Source organism: Triticum urartu, chromosome 4, assembly GCF_003073215.2.
Source record: "Triticum urartu cultivar G1812 chromosome 4, Tu2.1, whole genome shotgun sequence".
Classification (NCBI taxonomy): Eukaryota; Viridiplantae; Streptophyta; class Magnoliopsida; order Poales; family Poaceae; genus Triticum; species Triticum urartu.
Genome location: NC_053025.1, coordinates 112,056,893 through 112,072,730, shown reverse-complemented (window position 1 = coordinate 112,072,730; position 15,838 = coordinate 112,056,893).

Genomic DNA, 15,838 nt, shown 5'->3' with positions numbered 1-15,838 from the left:
ATCTCCATTGGCCGGACTGTTAGACTATGAAGATACAAGATTGAAGACTTCGTCTCGTGTCCGAATGGGACTCTACTTGGCGTGGAAGGCAAGCTAGGCAATACGGATATGGATATCTCCTCCTTTGTAACCGACCTTGTGTAACCCTAACCCTCTCCGGTGTCTATATAAACCGAAGGGTTTTTAGTCCGTAGGCCAACAACCATAACATACAATCATACCATAGGCTAGCTTCTAGGGTTTAGCCACTTTGATCTCGTGGTAGATCTACTCTTGTACTACCCATATCATCAATATTAATCAAGAAGGACGTAGGGTTTTACCTCCATCAAGAGGGCCCGAACCTGGGTAAAACATCGTGTCCCCTGCCTCTTGTTAGCATCCGGCCTAGACGCACAGTTCGGGACCCCCTACCCGAGATCCGCCGGTTTTGACACTGACACCCTACGTGACGGAGGAGACCATCCACTTGCCTCCCGCTCCGGACATGATTGGAGAAGGTCGAGGTGGGAAGTGCGGACTTGGGCGCTAGAGCTCGAGTGTGCAAAAACGGATGGGTAAGGGAGGAAGAAGGCGTGGATAGAAAGGTGAATCCTTAAACCTTCATATGGGCGGACGAAACTAAGTGTCCCCACTTGCCTGGTAAAACTCGCTTATCCCCCAAGCGCCGCAATTGATGGTGCGATTGGGTTACCCACACCCGTATTGATGAGAATCCCATAATAAGGGGACACGATCTCTGCTTTGAAAAGACGTGTCGAAAAACTGCCTCGCGTTATGTGCGGGGCTGGTTAAAAGAAACGGTTCGAATAATCACCGGGCCATGACGTAACGTCATGCTGCCAAAACAAGCCAGCAAATTAGATCTGCAAAAATATTATTCTCTCTACGGTGGAATGTGGAACTTATTTTGCAGGGTCGGACACTATCCTCGTATTCAAATTCTTCTGCGGTGTATTCGGAGAAGGAACCCGCCTTGCAATGCCGAAGACAATACTGCGCGCCAGACTCATCGTCATTGAAGCCTGGTTCAGGGGCTACTGAGGGAGTCCTGGATTAGGGGGTCTCCGGGCAGCCGGACTATCTCCATTGGCCGGACTGTTAGACTATGAAGATACAAGATTGAAGACTTCGTCTCGTGTCCGTATGGGACTCTACTTGGCATGGAAGGCAAGCTAGGCAATACGGATATGGATATCTCCTCCTTTGTAACCGACCTTGTGTAACCCTAACCCTCTCCGGTGTCTATATAAACCGAAGGGTTTTAGTCCGTAGGACAACAATCACAACATACAATCATACCATAGGCTAGCTTATAGGGTTTAGCCTCTCTGATCTCGTGGTAGATCTACTCTTGTACTACCCATATCATCAATATTAATCAAGCAGGACGTAGGGTTTTACCTCCATCAAGAGGGCCCGAACCTGGGTAAAACATCGTGTCCCCTGCCTCCTGTTACCATCCGGCCTAGATGCATAGTTCGGGACCCCCTACCCGAGATCTGCCGGTTTTGACACTGACAACTTGGAAGAACCGTTTGTGATTAGGCAACACAAAATAAACAGGCAACCAAATGAAGGTGTGTGCGATATACAGCATACGGTTCACTCGGATGAACTGTTTGTGATTAGGTAACACAAAAAAAACGGTCAGCCAGATCAAGGTGTGTGCTATATATGGCATGCGGTTCACTCGGATGAACTATTTGCGTTGACACAAGAGAATAGAAATGGTTCAACTTAACAAGACGTGTGTGTTGTGCGATGGGATCGCATGTGGTTCACTCGGCTATTGTCATCAGTGTGGGACCTCTGTGGCAACTGTTCGCTCCCCAGGTGCCTCTTCATGTACCGTGGCAACTGTCCACCGACTTTTCGCCTTTCCCTCTTGATTTGGAACTGCTATCGCATGATAGATCTTCCCCCCTCCTCCATTGGCCTTCACCCTTCGTTCTGCCATTGTTTGATCATCTTCTCCATGGAGGGAACAAGCCGGAAACAACCCCGTTAGTCTTGCCCTGATCTGAATGATGACGCGGTGGAGGAACTCATTGATCGATGCGACGTCATCACCTCGGCTAGCATGGTAGGTTCGTTCAAGACCATTCTCGACTCAACTAATAACATGATTACAAGCAACCCAAGGGTCCAGGAGTGGTTTCATCTCCCATATCTTGTTTGCCGTGACCCTGCTGACTGGCGCGGGGACGACAGAAGCCTCGCCTTGTGCAAGTTGATGCCGCTTGATAATGATATGTGTGATGTTAAGATGCCATCGCTTGAGGGCAAGGCTTGGGCAGGCGCAAATGAAGATTGGGTTGTTTATATTGGGTACAACTGCGAGTGGGAACTTGTGAATGTGTACACTCGTCACCGGGTTCCACTTCCAAAAATCTTAGACTACCTAGAGGTTGAGCACACAGATGATCTACGTGAGTTCAAATACGATCATGGTAACTGTCGTCTATGAACGGTAGAAATTTGTCGAGTTCCCAACCGCTCTTGGGATTACACGAACTATGAAGTTGTTGCTATCTTCGACAAGATTGTTGCCCTCCTTACTTCCACGCCTCGATGGATATTTCTCAAAAATCAATTTATGTATACAAACGAGTACTATGATGCAATTCAATACGAGGGTCTTGTGTTTGCTTCCACCACTCGTGGCATTGTTTTTGCATGGAATCATCATGCTTTCGGTACGTTTGTCTTCCACCGTCATTATAATTGTTTCATCCACATGCATGTGGGTTAGCTAGTTTCCCTTTACTAATTAATTAACCTTCTTGTGTTTCCAAGGTCCTATGAACATTCCACCACCTATACTTGAAAATTTTATTCACGAGCATGAGGACGAGCATGACCCATATACTTAGTGGCGCCTGGCAACTTATTCCGATGGATCACCTCTACTTGTCTGTATACGGGGCACTGCCGATGTTACTAAGGAAGCAGGTGTTGTCTCGTATGGTCGCACTCTCTGGACCTATTCCAACATCCATTGCAGTGTATTCGGGATGGATACTAGTGTACTAGCGCCACCACCTTCTCCCTGGTTCAGTATTGAAAGTCTTGGAGGAAACTCGCTCTTCCTTGGACAAAACTATCCAATGATGGTGGAAGGCGATCCAGCTGCTGTTGACACAACGTTACTACCATTTATGATAAGCAACTGTATCTATACCTCAGACATTACTATGCTTCCATACCATCCCAACATGGGTATTGAAATAGGCCGCTTCAGCCTGGATGATCAGTCCCGCGTTGGTCTCGAGATTGACAGTACCTGGCCCTTCCCAGAGAATCACTTCTGGTTCAAAGCAAGCATTTCCAACACCGACGAGTGGTTGCGCCGAAGTTCATTTCATCGCTTTGTTATTTATTTTGTGAGAAAAACTTTACAAGAATGTTTTGTTGGAAATGATCTATAATCCAACGTGTATCCTCGTTGTCGTTGTGGGTTGATGACTTGTTGTATGTAATCAATGGTACATTTGCATATGCGTCCATGAACTCACGCCTACTAGTGGTGTCCATATGAACAGTGCTAGTGATTTTAGTTGCAAAAATTAGATAGTGCTAGTGATTTGTAGCTGCATATTTTGACAAATCACAGTGTTACAAGTTTGACAAATGGCAATGTTACTAGATAAACAAATGCCAATCTTTCCAGTTTGAGAAATGGCAACATATCCAAAATGACAGATATGCAAATCTTACCCAATTGTTTGTACGTGGTTGCACATGGGTCATGTAAAACAACCGTTTGCGTTGAAGGGATGCAGAAATCCTGCTCGGCACATTTTCCCTTGGCTTCCTGGGGAAGTTGTCGGTTTGCATACGGGTGTTCTAACTAAAACGTTTGCGATGAGTGTTTTATATTTAAAAACTGTTGACGTTTTTTTAAAAAGAAAATCATTTGATAAGTCTGTACATTAGGAGAGAAAAATGCAAGTTCGTTCAAATCATATCTTTCATTCAGTCACACTCTGCGAATTTATATTCATATGATCAAGAATTCAAGATACAGTATTAAACCCCAAAAAACTATTTCCTGCGGCGACGGAGGCGACGTGCCGCGCCGTCGTTGTCGTTGTCGTCCTCCGGGACGCCGTTGTTGAAGTCTTCAAGGCAGCACCAATTGTTCTTCACTTGTAAATCAAACATCATGTCGTCGCGCGATCGACGGGCGAGGCGCGGGAGGACGACAACTGGCGCCGCTGAGAGGTAGCGGTCGGCAGTGTCCCATGCCGCTGTGGGGGGGGGGCACGGGCACGGGCGCGGTGGGTGTAGCCAAACACACATGGACCAGCGCTGCGGTGGGTGGAGGGGTGCGCACGGGCATGGTGAGTGCAGCAAAACGCACGGGGGCCGGCGTCACGGTGGGTGGAGGGGCACACATGGGCACGGGCGCTGGCACTGGCATGTACATGAGCTCGCACGGGTCCGCGGAGACCTCGCTGACGCCCGCAGCTTCCAGCTCTGCGATAGTGCTCGGCGACCAGACCGTCAATGCTACGGGGATGGTTGCTGGCGCGGGCGCAGGGATGGGAGCTAGGACGAGAGCGGGAGCAGCAACCGCCGCGGCTAGCTCGTTCTGGGCCATGTCCATGAGGCCTCATTCCTCCTTATTTTCTATCTCCTCCGGCTCGGAGTCGACTTCACCGAACTTGAAGACTAGTGGTAGATGATCATTCTGCGCCATTGCGGTGGAGGTCTATGAGGGGGGGGGGGGGGAATGGGAGGCGAACAGTAAGGCCGCCCGTATTAAACATCGGCTCGGGTGCCATTAATGGAGAGGAAGGCGGGCGTCCATGGAAGTCAAAGGGGTCGCTTCCCAGTGAGCCTGCGTAGTGTACAGCTCGCACGCTTCTCGATGAGCCTGCGCATTGGAGGACAGCTTGCACGCCTCTCGGTCAGCCTGTGCACCGGACTGCGCTCGCACGCATCCCGTTCAGTCAAGGTCAACCAGCTGTCCGCACTGCACCTCCTACAGCCATGAAAACCAAGACACATGGCGTCACATGAATGGTTAACAGAACGCACACTGTTTGAATTATACAAATATTTGAGATATTAAAGTGGCAGCTATTTTTTCAAAATGCCTTTGTTGGCTGTCATTATTCGAGTGTGTCTTCTCTCAAAATGGACACGAAAAATACCACATCATGACGGGTGCCATTCCATGATAGCATGCCAAGTTTCATGAATTTCAGATGAGTTTTGGATTTACTAGAATTTAAAAACCAGGCATCTCAATGTTTTTTCGGCAATCAACGGTGCCTTGGTGTTGAAATTCATTCCCATTTCTTGCATGAGACCTAAGCATGCACCCAAGGACACCGATTTGATTTTTCAACCAATTTATATGCACTGGAGCATGTGCATGTAGTTCAAATTTGAATTATGCACATAAATGCATTGAAAACTTAGTTAATGCATAAAAATTTCCAAAAGAACCCCAAAAAATCACAAAAATTGACGCAACAGTCTTGTTGTTCTATGTTGACACGAGAAAATTTTTGGAAGCAATAAGAGGCAGTGGATATTGTTTCGTCCCCAAAGGTGGGATGTTCCTTACCGAAACCATGATGCTTGTTGTGAGAAGCTCTGGTTTGTGAGAAGCATATACCCAAACCTGCCCCAAACGGGACAAAAAATTTACCACGGCATGTTGATGCCGCTGCATGAAAGCATGCCAAGTTTCATGAATTTCAGACGAGTTTTGGATTTACTAGAATTTAAAAATGAGGCATCTCAATGTTTTGCCGGCAATCAACGGTGCCCTAGTGTTTGAAATTCATTCCCATTTCTTGCATGGGACCTAAGCATGCACCCAAGGACACATATTTGATTTTTCAACCAATTTATGTGCACTGGAGCATGTGCATGTAGTTCAAATTTGAATTATGCACATAAATGCATTGAAAACTCAGTTAATGCATAAAAATGTCCAAACGAACCCCGAAAAATCCCAAATATTGACACAACACCCCTGTTGTTCTATGTTGACATGAGAAATTTTTTGAAACCAATAAGAGGCAATGGATATCGTTTCGTCCCCAAAGGTGGGACGTTCCCTACCGAAATCATCATGCTTTTTGTGAGAAGCTCTGGTTTGTGAGAAGCATATACCCGAACCTGCCCCAAATGGGACAAAATTTTTCACACGGCATGTTGATGCTGCTCCATGATAGCATGCCAAGTTTCATGCATTTCAGACGAGTTTTGGATTTACTAGAATTTAAAAACCAGGCATCTCAACGTTTTGCCAGCAATCAACAGTGCCCTGGTGTTTGAATTTCATTCCCATCTCTTGCATGGGACCTAGAAATTCACCCAAGGACACAGATTAGATTTTTCAACCAACCTTAGTGCATTCGAGCATGTGCATGTAGTTTAAATTTTATTATGCACATAAATGCATTGAAAACTCAGTTAATGCATAAAAAGGCCAAACAAAACCCGAAAAATTCCAAGATTGAACACAACACTCCTGTTGTTCTATGTTGACACTAGAAATTTTTTGAAAGCAATAAGAGGCAACGAATATCGTCCCATCCCCAAAGGTGGTACGTTCCCTATCGAAACCATCATGCTTGTTGTGAGAAGCTCTGGTTTTTGAGAAGCTTATACCCAAACCTGTCCCAAATGGGACAAAATTTTCACCATCGATGTTGATGCCGCTCCATGAAAGCATGCCAAGTTTCATGAATTTCATACGAGTTTTGGATTTACTAGAATTTAAAAACCAAGCATCTCAACATTTTTCCGGCAATCAACAATGCCCTGGTGTTTGAATTTCATTCCCATCTCTTGCATGGGACCTAGAAATTCACCCAAGGACACACATGTGATTTTTCAACCAACTTTGGTGCATTGGAGCATGTGCTTGTAGTTTAAATTTGAATTATGCACATAAAATGCCTAGAAAACCCAGTTAATGTATAAAAAAGGCCAAACGAACCCCAAAAAATTCCAAGATTGAACACAACACTCATGTTGTTCTATGTTGACACTAGAATTTTTTTTGAAAGCAATAAGAGGCAACGGATATCGTCCCGTCACCAAAGGTGGTACGTTCCCTATCGAAACCATCATGCTTGTTGTGAGAAGCTCTAGTTTGTGAGAAGCTTATACCCGAACCTGCCCCAAATGGGACAAAATTTTCACCACGGCATGTTGATGCTGCTCCATGATAGAATGCCAAGTTTCATGAATTTTAGACGAGTTTTGTATTTACTAGAATTTAAAAACCAGGCATCTCAATGTTTTGCCGGCAATCAATAGTGCCATGGTGTTTGAATTTCATTCCCATCTCTTGCATGGGACCTAGAAATTCACCCAAGGACACAGATTAGATTTTTCAGCCAACCTTAGTGCATTCGAGCATGTGCATGTAGTTTAAATTTTATTATGCACATAAATGCATTGAAAACTCAGTTAATGCATAAAAAATGTCCAAACGAATCCCAAAAAATTCATTCCCATTTCTTCGATGGGACCTAAGCATGCACTGAAGGACACATATTTGATTTTTAACCAATTTGTATGCACCGGAGCATGTGCATGTAGTTTAATTTTGAATTGTGCACCTGAAATGGCTAGAAAACCAGTTTAATGTATGAAATGTCCAAACGAACCCTGAATAATTCCAATTCTTTTACGACACACATACAGTTGCATGTTCACTGTAGACAAAAGGTCTAGCAATTCAAACACCGCCCATTGCCGCTATGACCGCATTTTGTAATTCAAATCAAGTAGATCCCACACAGTTTATTCTCATCAACCGTGTGAGATGTAGTACAAAATATCTTGGAGCACCGTAGGTGTATAGTACGCCTATGGCTTACGCGAGAAGGTGCGTCAGCTACAGTCCATAGCCGGCGTGTCAAGCACACTAGCTCGCTCCCCCAAAACTATTGCCTCTGCATCCCTCGCAATCTCGAAAATATCTACCGCCTAGAAGGTTTTATTGTTTGATAGCACACGATTAGTATGTGCGGACTTTGTGTGATGTCTGTTAGTCCCGCTCTGCTTCAGTCCCTTGATTCAAATTTTCAGTAGACCGGCATTTTACTGCCGCCTCTGCTTCCCTCGCAATCTCAAAAATATTTGCTCGCCCTTGATCCAAATTTTTAGTAGCCCTGCCTTGTTACTCCTACCTAGTAAAATTTTCAGTTGCCGCAGTATTCCCTCAAACACAACCTCCGCTCACACAGACACACACAACCCTCGAAACCATTGGTAGGTCCTCGCCATCGCCGGCTCCTCCATCCTCAACCTATGCCTGTGTGCCGGGGAGCTCGAGTAGCCAATGGCCAAAAAGAGGTTTATCGCGGCCTTTTCGCCCGACGCTGGCGAGGTGGTCGCTGAGGTGTCCCCGTCGTCCTCCGCGGGCCCGATTTGCTGTCGTCTGTCCCCCGATCCGCCCGTCGCTGCGCCCCTACGCCGGTTCGAGGATGCTTGTCCTCCCCCGGACCCGGCAGCCGATGAAGCCCTACTTCAGGGTCCGGCAGCAGCGGTGGGGGACGTGGGTCGCCGAGATTACAGATCGAGAGACCCACACCCGCCAGTGGCTCGGTAGCTTCCACACAGCCGAGCTCGCGGCCATGGAGTACGACCGCTGGCAGGTCCGCTACCATGGCGCGGCGGCTAGGCTCAATTTCCCCTTCAGCACACGTACGGTCCACCTCGTTCCGCCGGAGCCAGGGGTGGTGAGCTCGGCTATGGCACGAGAGGACCGCAAGGCATGGGAGCGTCTCGAGGCCGAGGCCGCCGACGAGGCCTACATGCAAGAGCTCCATCAGCAGCACCCGGAGCTCGTGGAGGCGGAGCGGGCGACCTTTGCCGGCGCGGAGGGCGGCGAGGTTGTTGCGCTCTCCTCCAATGACGAGGTCGAAGGCGGCGAGGACGGCGGCACGGAGAGCGGTGAGGTTATCCGCTCTCCTCTGATGACGAGGTCGAAGGCGGCGGCGACGGCGGCGCAGAGGGCGTCGAGGTGGGCCCCGAGGACGAGGAGATCGACATCGAGGAGTGGAGGAGTGCCTTCCCCAACGACCCCGACGACGATACTGGCCCGGACCCGGCTCGTGGCACACCGTACATGACGAGGAAGGATTGGCTCGACCTCTACTTCGACCTAAAGTAGTTTAGCTTAGTTTAAATTTATGTTTTATGTTCGGTTATGCAAAACTATCTATGTTTATGTTTGAATGCATGCTAATTTCGGTTGAACCTGCTCTGAACTTGATCAAATTGAAGTTTACAACCTTAAGTTTAGGGGATCGACTAGAAAAGGCCAAAAATTTGCTGGAGTATATATATACCCACTAAGGGTTTTAGTCCTTTTAACTTTTTAAGGATCGCCTAGAGATGTCCTTATGAATTGTTTATTTCAAATCTTCACAATGTGATGCTCTATATGTGCAACTATTTGCTGTGTAGTTCAATTTCAGCAATAACAGTTTCAACAATACCACTATGAATTATTATATTTGGTTGCTGTTAAGGATATTGTAGTTAACATGCCTTTTCGTTTTTCAATTGTTGTTTAGCAACATGCATTGTACTGAATGACTAAATATGCAATTCCAGGCTACATAGCAACAAGGAAGTGTTGGGGAACGTAGCAGAATTTTAAAATTTTCTATGCATCACCAAGATCAATCTATGGAGTCATCTAGCAACAAGGGAGAGAGGAGTGCATCTATATACCCTTGTAGATCACGAGCGGAAGCGTTCAAGAGAACGGGGTTGATGGAGTCGTACTCGTCGTGATCCAAATAACCGAAGATCCTAGCGCCGAACGGACGGCACCTCCACGTTCAACACACGTACGGAGTGAGGACGTCTCCCGCGCCTTGATCCAGCAAGGAGGAGGGAGAGGTTGAGGAAGAGGGCTCCAACAGCAGCACGACGATGTGGTGGTGGCAAAGCTGCAGTACTCCGGCAGGGCTTCGCCAAGCTCTTACGGAGGAGGAGAGGTGTTGGGGAGGGGAGGGTCTGCGCCTTGGATGTTGTGTGCAGCCCTCCCCTTTCCCCTCTATTTATAGGGGAAGGAGGAAGGGGGCCGGCCCCCTCTAGATGAGATCTATAGGGGGGCGGCGACCAAGGGGAGGGGGCTTGCCCCCCAAGCAAGGGGGGCGCCCCCTTTAGGGTTCCCCCCAACCCTAGGTGCATGGGCCCAAGGGGGGATGCAGCCAGCCCATGTAGGGCTGGTTCCCTTTCTTCTACAGCACATTAGGCGCTCCGAGCGAGGTGGCCCCTCCCGGTGGACCCCCGGAACCCCTTCGGTGGCCCTGGTACAATACCGATATGCCCCCGAACCTTTCCGGTGACGTATGACAACTTCCTACATATAAATCTTCACCTCTGGACCATTCCGGAACTCCTCGTGACGTCCAGGATCTCATACGGGACTCCGAACAACATTCCTAACAACCCTAGCATCGCCGAACCTTAAGTGTGTAGACCCTACGGGTTCGGGAGACATGTAGACATGACCGAGACGACTCTCCGGTCAATAACCAACAGCGGGATCTGGATACCCATGTTGGCTCCCACATGCTCCTCGATGATCTCATCAGATGAACCACGATGTCGAGGATTCAATCAATCCGTATACAATTCCCTTTGTCAATCGGTACGTTACTTGCCCGAGACTCGATCGTCGGTATCCCAATACCTTGTTCAGTCTGGTTACCGGCAAGTCACTTTACTCGTACCATAATGCATGATCGCGTGATCAACCACTTGATCACATTGAGCTCATTATGATGATGCATTACCGAGTGGGCCCAGAGATACCTCTTCGTCATACGGAGTGACAAATCCCAGTCTCGATTCGTGCCAACCCAACAGACACTTTCGGAGATACCTGTAATGTACCTTTATAGTCACCCAGTTACGTTGTGACGTTTGGCACACCCAAGGCACTCCTACGGTATCCGGGAGTTGCACAATCTCATGGTCTAAGGAAATGATACTTGACATTCAGAAAAGCTACATCAAACGAACTACACGATCTTTGAGCTATGCTTAGGATTGGGTCTTGTCCATCACATCATTCTCCTAATGATGTGATCCCGTTATCAATGACATCCAATGTCCATAGTCAGGAAACCATGACTATCTTTCGATCAATGAGCTAGTCAACTAGAGGCTCACTAGGGACGTGTTGTGGTCTATGTATTCACACATGTATTACGATTTCCGGATAACACAATTATAGCATGAACAATAGACAATTATCATGAACAAAGAAATATAATAATAACCATTTTATTATTGCCTCTAGGGCATATTTCCAACAGTCTCCCACTTGCACTAGAGTCAATATTCTAGTTACATTGTGATGAATCGAACACCCATGCAGTTCTGGTGTTGATCATGTTTTGCTCTAGGGAGAGGTTTAGTCAACGGATCTGCCACTGTCAGGTCCGTATGTACTTTACAAATCTCTATGTCTCCATTTTGAACACTTTCACGAATGGAGTTGAAGCGACGCTTGATATGCCTGGTCTTGCTATGAAACCTGGGCTCCTTGGCAAGGGCAATAGCTCCAGTGTTGTCACAGAAGAGAGTCATCGGGCCCGACGCATTGGGTATGACTCCTAGGTCGGTAATGAACTCCTTCACCCAGACTGCTTCTTGTGCTGCCTCCGAGGCTGCCATGTACTCCGCTTCACATGTAGATCCCACCACAACGCTTTGCTTGCAACTGCACCAGCTTACTGCCCCACCATTCAAAATATACACGTATCCGGTTTGTGACTTAGAGTCATCCAGATCTGTGTCAAAGCTAGCATCGATGTAACCCTTTACGACGAGCTCTTCGTCACCTCCATACATGAGAAACATGTCCTTAGTCCTTTTCAGGTACTTAAGGATATTCTTGACCGCTGTCCAGTGTTCCATGCCGGGATTAATTTGGTACCTTCCTACCAAAGTTACGGCAAGGTTTACATCAGGTCTGGTACACAGCATAGCACACATGATAGACCCTATGGCCGAGGCATAGGGGACGACACTCATCTTTTCTCTATCTTCTGCCGTGGTCGGGCATTGAGCCGTGCTCAATCTCGTACCTTGCAATACAGGCAATAACCCCTTCTTTGACTGATCCATTTTGAAATTCTTCAATATCTTGTCAAGGTACGTACTCTGTGAAAGACCAATGAGGCGTCTCGATCTATCTCTATAGATCTTGATGCCTAATATATAAGCAGCTTCTCCAAGGTCCTTCATTGAAAAACACTTGTTCAAGTAGGCCTTTATGCTTTCCAAGAATTCTATATCATTTCCCATCAACAGTATGTCATCCACATACAATATGAAAAATGCTACAGAGCTCCCACTCACTTTCTTGTAAATGCAGGCTTCTCCATAAGTCTGCATAAACCCAAACGCTTTGATCATCTCATCAAAACGAATGTTCCAACTCCGAGATGCTTGCACCAGCCCATAAATCGAGCGTCGGAGCTTGCACACCTTGTCAGCATTCTTAGGATCGACAAAACCTTCCGGCTGCATCATATACAATTCTTCCTTAAGGAAACCATTAAGGAATGCCGTTTTGACATCCATTTGCCATATCTCATAATCATAGAATGCGGCAATTGCTAACATGATTCGGACGGACTTCAGCTTCGCTACGGGTGAGAAAGTCTCATCGTAGTCAACCCCTTGAACTTGTCGATAACCCTTAGCGACAAGCCGAGCTTTATAGATGATCACATTACCATCCGCGTCTGTCTTCTTCTTAAAGATCCATTTATTTTCTATGGCTCGCTGATGAACGGGCAAGTCAGTCAAAGTCCATACTTCGTTTTCATACATGGATCCTATCTCGGATTTCATGGCTTCCAGCCATTTGTCGGAATCCGGGCCCGCCATCGCTTCTTCATAGTTCGAAGGTTCACCGTTGTCTAACACCATGATTTCCAAGACAGGGTTACCGTACCACTCTGGTGCGGAACGTGTCCTTGTGGACCTACAAAGTTCAGTAGCAACTTGATCTGAGGTTTCATGATCATCATCATCAACTTCCTCTCTAGTCGGTGCAGGCACCTCAGGAACATTTTCTTGAGCTGCGCCACTTACCAGTTCAAGAGGTAATACTTCATCAAGTTCTACCTTCCTCCCACTTATTTCTTTCAAGAGAAACTCTTTCTCTAGAAAGGACCCATTCTTGGCAACAAAGATCTTGCCTTCGGATCTGAGGTAGAAGGTATACCCAACAGTTTCTTTAGGGTATCCTATAAAGACGCATTTTTCCAACTTGGGTTCGAGCTTTTCAGGTTGAAGTTTCTTGACATAAGCATCGCATCCCCAAACTTTTAGAAACGACAGCTTAGGTTTCTTCCCAAACCATAATTCATACGGTGTCGTCTCAACGGATTTCGACGAAGCCCTATTTAAAGTGAATGCGGCAGTCTCTAAAGCATAGCCCCAAAATGACAGCGGTAAATCGGTAAGAGACATCATAGATCGCACCATATCTAATAGAGTGCAATTACGACGTTCGGACACACCATTATGCTGAGGTGTTCCAGGCAGCGTGAGTTGTGAAACTATTCCACATTTTCTTAAGTGTGTGCCAAATTCGTGACTCAAGTATTCTCCCCCACGATCTGATCGCAAGAACTTGATTTTCCTGTCACGTTGATTCTCAACCTCACTATTAAATTCCTTGAACTTTTCAAAGGTCTCAGACTTGTGTTTCATTAAGTAGACATACCCATATCTACTCAAGTCATCAGTGAGGGTGAGAACATAAGGATAGCCACCGCGAGCCTCAACACTCATTGGACCGCACACATCAGTATGTATGATTTCCAGTAAGTTGGTTGCTCGCTCCATTGTTCCTGAGAACGGAGTCTTGGTCATTTTACCCATGAGGCATGGTTCGCACGTGTCAAATGATTCGTAATCAAGAGACTCTAAAAGTCCATCTGCATGGAGCTTCTTCATGCGTTTGAAACCTATGGAGTCCGGAGACTCTAAAAGTCCATCTGCCGAACCTTAAGTGTGTAGACCCTACGGGTTCGGGAGACATGTAGACATGACCGAGACGACTCTCCGGTCAATAACCAACAGCGGGATCTGGATACCCATGTTGGCTCCCACATGCTCCTCGATGATCTCATCAGATGAACCACGATGTCGAGGATTCAATCAATCCGTATACAATTCCCTTTGTCAATCGGTACGTTACTTGCCCGAGACTCGATCGTCGGTATCCCAATACCTTGTTCAGTCTGGTTACCGGCAAGTCACTTTACTCGTACCATAATGCATGATCGCGTGATCAACCACTTGATCACATTGAGCTCATTATGATGATGCATTACCGAGTGGGCCCAGAGATACCTCTTCGTCATACGGAGTGACAAATCCCAGTCTCGATTCGTGCCAACCCAACAGACACTTTCGGAGATACCTGTAATGTACCTTTATAGTCACCCAGTTACGTTGTGACGTTTGGCACACCCAAGGCACTCCTACGGTATCCGGGAGTTGCACAATCTCATGGTCTAAGGAAATGATACTTGACATTCAGAAAAGCTACAGCAAACGAACTACACGATCTTTGAGCTATGCTTAGGATTGGGTCTTGTCCATCACATCATTCTCCTAATGATGTGATACCGTTATCAATGACATCCAATGTCCATAGTCAGGAAACCATGACTATCTTTTGATTGATGAGCTAGTCAACTAGAGGCTCACTAGGGACGTGTTGTGGTCTATGTATTCACACATGTATTACGATTTCTGGATAACACAATTATAGCATGAACAATAGACAATTATCATGAACAAAGAAATATAATAATAACCATTTTATCATTGCCTCTAGGGCATATTTCCAACAGGAAGAGTGTTACCTTAATGTTCTGATGATTTCTAGATATACATGTAATAAAATCTTATATAATGGGATGGATGGAGTGTTGTACTACATCATTTTTCAATTGTTGTTTAGCTTCTAATATTAACCTGGTGCTTTTAGGTACATATATCATTGCCAAAGATCCACACTTCGACCCTTTTTGCGTATGGGGCAATGCGATATTCATGAACCAACATCAAGTGAGGAAACTGATAAAGATTGTTACTAAAATGGGTCAAAAGATGTCAATCAAACTATTTGTTTACGCTTTATGCAAGACAATAGTGAACTGCAGGATGGTAAGTAAGAACCCTGTAGCCTTCTTTTTACTGCCCGTAATGAGTTGTGTTAGATGACAATATCTGAATCTTTTTTCTATTGTAGTGGATCCTGAAGCAGTTTACTCAAGATTACCTCTCAAACTACATGATTGGCGGTCGACCATCACAAGGGGTTGGACTAGAGTCCTGCATGCCTTCTGCATCCAGGAGAGCACAATAGGGCCATTCCGCTTCTCCTTGTTCAGCAACTGGAATATCTATCGCCTCTTTCTTTACCATCTGTAATAGTACAAGTATAGAACATATGTACCTGTGAATCATTCTTTATTTGGTGCTTCTGTAATTCTTAAACATATGTACCTGTGAATCGAATAATGCATTGGTTGTTTGAACCTGATGGATATGAATAAAGCTATAGCCAACTTTCAAGTTTAAATTAGGTACAATTTTAAATAGCAGCAATTAAATTAGGGCGAAATTACGTTGTGCAGGTCATTACGGCACACACGGTTGGTAAAACACAAACGTTTGCGATATACACCATAATTCGAGATGGTTCACAAGGAGGAAATGTGTGCAAGCATGCACACAGTTGCCGTTTGCAAAGCGTGTGTGATGTCAGACACTATCACATACGGTGCGAGAAAACTAAATGTGT